Raw genomic sequence first — 4,724 nt, forward strand, 5'->3', positions numbered from 1 at the left:
ATTTATGTTTACATTTATATACATATATGATTTTTATGTCTTTTAACATTCTTAAGAGAACATTAGCTTTTTCTGTAATTTTCTAATCTTTCCAATCTTTCTAATCTTTCATCTCCCCTACGCTATAAAAACAGAAGATTAGAAACTAAAAAAGAGATTCACTTAAGTTAATTCATAGAGTTTGTCTGCTTACCCACTTTCTTCAGGGAGGACAAGAGGGCTCATGCCAGGCCAAGCAAAGAGACTCTGAGAGAATGGCTCCTGGAGTCTGGGGTAATCTATAAACAATAGAGATTTATTTCTTACAGTTCTGGAGGCTGGAATCCAAGATCAAGGTGCCGGAAGGTTTGGTGTCTGGTGAGGGCTGCTCTCTGCTTCCAAGATGGAGTCTTGTTGCTGCATCCTCTAGGGGGATGGATACTGTTCCTCCCAAGGGGACGATGCTGCGTCCTCACAGGCAGATGGGATGAAAGGGGCAAAGGCGCTAATCCCATCCATGAGGGCACAGCCCTTGAGGCCTAATCACCTCCCATAGGTCCCACCTCTTAACACTGTTTCACTAGGGATTAAGTTTCAACATGAACTTTGGAGGGGCCACAAACATTCAACCAATGAACTAAACACCTGCTTTGAACTGTGGATGCATCAAGTCGGGGAAGATCCCTGGGCCCCACAGGCAAGGTGACAGCAGCCCTGGCATGAATGCCACCCCTCCGGATGCAGGGGCCATGCACTGGGTTGGATTCCAGGGCAGGAGGGATAGCAATGTGGGAGCAGTTAAATAAAAATTGCAGAAGGTCATTGTTTTGCGCAGGGGCCATGCTAATCTCTGTATCGTTCCAATTTTAGTATATGTGCTGCCGAAGCGAGCACAAGGCCATTGTTTTTTTTTTTTTTTAAAAGATGACTGGTAAGGGGATCTTAACCCTTGACTTGGTGTTGGCAGCACCACGCTCAGCCAGTGAGCGAACCGGCCATCCGTATATGGGATCCGAACCCGGGGCCTTGGTGTTATCAGCACCGCACTCTCCCGAGTGAGCCACGGGCCGGCCCAAGGCCATTGTTTTGGACTAAGCTCCTGCACTGCACCCCAACAGACCAGACAAAATCAAAATGGAGTCACTCTTGCTGAGGTTTCCACCTCACCAAACTAAAACCAAGCTGTTATCTGACCTTCCCAGAAATCAGGAGAGAGAGGTAACAGCCAATTTCTCAAATAGGCCAGCTTCAGTCTTCAATTGGTATGATAATGAAATTTACTCTGTTTTTTAATTTAGTTTTTAAATTTTTTTTTTTACTTAGATATTCAAAGTATCATTTTAAGCACTGTCCATATATTGTCAATTTATTTAACCTTCAAAATAACCCTCTACTTTACAGATGAGAAAACTGAGCCATAGAGAAGTTAAGTAACTTGCCTGAAGTTACATAGCTAGGATGAGCAGAGCTGGGATCCTGAGACAGCCTGGCCCCAGGTCCTGCTCTGTTGTCTAGTGTACTCTACCGGTTGCCCAGAGGGAGGGGCTATGACGGCCTGCAGGTTCTCATTAGAACTTCATAAGACACTGGGCCACTCCCTCCTTTACTCCTGGTCCAGACACTGCTCAGGCCTGCTCTGTTTGCATCTCCTTTGGCCGCTCCTCTGGCTCCTCTCCTGTTCTTCACAGTTAATTTTTTTTCTTGCTCGTATCTTTCAGGAGTACCCTTCAGCCTCTGGCAACACTGTGCCCCCCCCCCCCCAGGCCCATTCACATTTGAACAGTTTCAGCGGCTGAGAGGTCTGAAGTCCAGGGAACACATCTGGTGAAAGTCTTGTTGGTGGGCAGGGACTCTACAGAAACGCAAGGTGTCACATGGCAAGAATGGCTGAGCAAGAGAGAGCTAAGTTTCTCACGTGCTCTCCCCTGTTTTAATCTTTATACCAAAGAGAAACTTGAACTAACCTGATATTAACCACTAATTTTTCTATTGCTCTGTCTCCCTGTTCCCACCTCACAAAGAAAGTAACTTGGAAATGATCAATCTGCTTTTCATTCTTGGTTTCTGTTCACTTCAGCCTTTGCTGTCCGTAAAACCAATCTCCTCTGCTCGGCTTATTGAAACACTTGCTCTGTTTTCTGGAATGATGTGTTGCCCGATTCTAGAATCACAATAAAGCCAGCTGAGATCTTTAACTAAATGTGTTGTAATTTTGTCTTTTGATAGGGTGCGGTTACTTCCGGGGGCAGGACCCCAGGGAAAGGACGGGGCACACAGAGAATCCAGAAGGAATCATGGTGATGGAGAGTTGGACTTTAAAAAAAAAAGTGGTAAAAACCCTGTAACATTAAATTTAACTATTATAGACAGTTAATTATCACAACTATTTTTAATTGCACAGTTCAGTGGTAGGAGATATACTCACATTGCTGTGCAACATATCTCTAGAACTTTTTCCTCTTGCCAAACCGAAACTCTGCCCCCAGTGAATCCTAATCTCCGTGTCCCATCTCCCATCCCTAGGTACCCACCTTTCTGTTTGCTGTTTCTGTGAATTTGACTACTTTATTTATTTATTTGGTGGCTGGCTGGCATGGGGATTCAAACCCTTGACCTTGGTGTTGTAACACTGCTCTCTAACCAACTGAGCTAAGTGAATTTGACTACTTCGCATAAGTGGACTTCATATAGTATTTGCCTTTTTGTGACTAGCTTATTTCATTTAACATCGTGTCTTTGAGGTTTATCCATGTTGGATCATGTGACAAGATTTCCTTCTTTTTTAAGGCTCCATAATATTCCACTGTGTAGAATACCATATTTCTTTATTTTTGTCGTTTTTTCGTGACCGGCACTCAGCCAGTGAGTACACCAGTCAGTCCTATATAGGATCCGAACCTGCGGCGGGAGCGTCGCCGCGCTGCCAGCGCAGCACTCTACCAAGTGCGCCACGGGCTCGGCCCGAGAATACCATATTTCTTTGCCCATTAGGCTGTTGAGGGACACTCAGGTTGTTTCCATCTCTTGGCTATTGTGAGTAATGCTGCAATGAACATGAGTGTGCAAATACTTCTTTGAAATTCTGCTTTAAAGTATTTTGAATATACACCCAGAAGTGAATACATAATTGCTGGATTACACGGTAGTTCTATTTTTAGTTTTTTTGAGAAACCTCCATACTGTTTTCCATAATGGCCGCACCATTTTACATTCCCACCAGCAGTGCACGGTTTCTCGCCCTCCTTGTGAAAACACTTGTTATTCTCTGTTCTTTTGATAGTGGCCATCCTAATAGGCATGTGATATCTCATTGTGGTTTTGATTTGCATTTCTCTTATAATTAGCAATGTTTAACATCTTTTCATATGCCTGCTGACCATTTGTATATCGTCTTATGTCTTTTCAAGTCCTCTGCACATTTTAAAAGTTAGGTTATGTTTTTGCTGTTGTCTTTGTTGAGGTGTAGGAGTTCCTAACATATTCTGGATATTAACCCTTTATCAGATAAAATATCTACAAATTTATTCCACTCCATATGTTGTCTTTTCTCTCTATTGATTGTTTCCTTTGGTGTGCAAAAGTTTTTAAGTTTGATATAGTCTCATTTATCTATTTTTGCTTTTGTGGCCTATGCTTTTGATGTCATATCTAAGAAATCATTGCCAAATCTAAAGTCCTGGAGCTTTTCTCCTATATTTTCTTTTCTTTCTTTCTTTTTTTGTTTTGTACTGAACTTTTTATTTTAAAATATCGTAGGTTAACAAAGTTGCAAAAATAGAGGTCTTATGTCCACTTCAGTGGGATTCTCTCAATAGTGATGTTATGCAGCCATAGTTCAGTATCAAAGTTAGGTAATTGAAATTGGTATAATCCACAACGCTTTTTCCATTTTTTAAAAAAACGGTTAGCTGTGTGCCTACAGGTGTAAGTTAGAACCTGACTATTGTGCTCAGGAGACAGACTTACAGCCTAACGAAGACGAGAAGCACAGAGCTATGAAGCTGAGGTGTGGCGAGTGTTACACCTGGGCAGGTGTAGGGTACTCCCTTCACTGAGCACTGGCTATGTTCCAGTAAACCAGGCACGTGGAATCTGTTAACTCTTTAAGCCTCACTACAACCCTGTAACAACAGTACTATTAGTATCATCATTCTTTTTGCAGAGTGAAGGAAACTGAGGCACAGAGAAGTTAAGCAACTTGCTTAAGGTCACAAAGTTGCTAGGGAGCAGAGCTAAGCTTTAAACCTTTGCAGCCTGTACTCAGAGCCCCTCTGCCTAAACACTATGCAATGGGACTAATAGCAAAGGGGACTAGAATGTTTCTTCCTGAACATCCCACTCCTCTTCCCACTCCCTCCTGCCTCCTGCCGTTAGACATTTTACAGCTGCAGCCGTGTCTGTGGATCTCTCAGGCTGTGCTCGAACAGCGGCCAGTGTTCCCTGGGCACACCCTACAGAAGAAAGCACATCCCTCTAAGCAGCAGGTGGGGTCAGGGGCAGCCAGTCCTCAAAGGTTGTTGACAGTGGGGGGTTCTAGCCTCACTCTCCAGGGATGGCTTCTTGGTGGTTCAGTGCTGTAAAAACAACAACAACAAAAACCTCAAAACCCGCCAAACACCAGGAGAAGCCTTACACGGCAGAGAAACATGCTCACTTGTCAGTACGTGGTTTCAGTTTTCAGCCCCACGGCGTTGCACATGGTGGAGATGGTGGCGGGCATGGGGTTGGGTGGTGACCACAGTGCC

The 4,724-nt window shown here is 43.8% G+C and overlaps 1 pseudogene; it reads right to left on the minus strand.

Annotated features, from left to right (window-relative positions):
* Positions 1-782: 782 nt before the first annotated feature.
* Positions 783-873, minus strand: LOC134365499 (U6 spliceosomal RNA; annotated as a pseudogene).
* Positions 874-4,724: the final 3,851 nt, after the last annotated feature.

This window comes from Cynocephalus volans, chromosome 1 (assembly GCF_027409185.1).
Source record: "Cynocephalus volans isolate mCynVol1 chromosome 1, mCynVol1.pri, whole genome shotgun sequence".
Classification (NCBI taxonomy): Eukaryota; Metazoa; Chordata; class Mammalia; order Dermoptera; family Cynocephalidae; genus Cynocephalus; species Cynocephalus volans.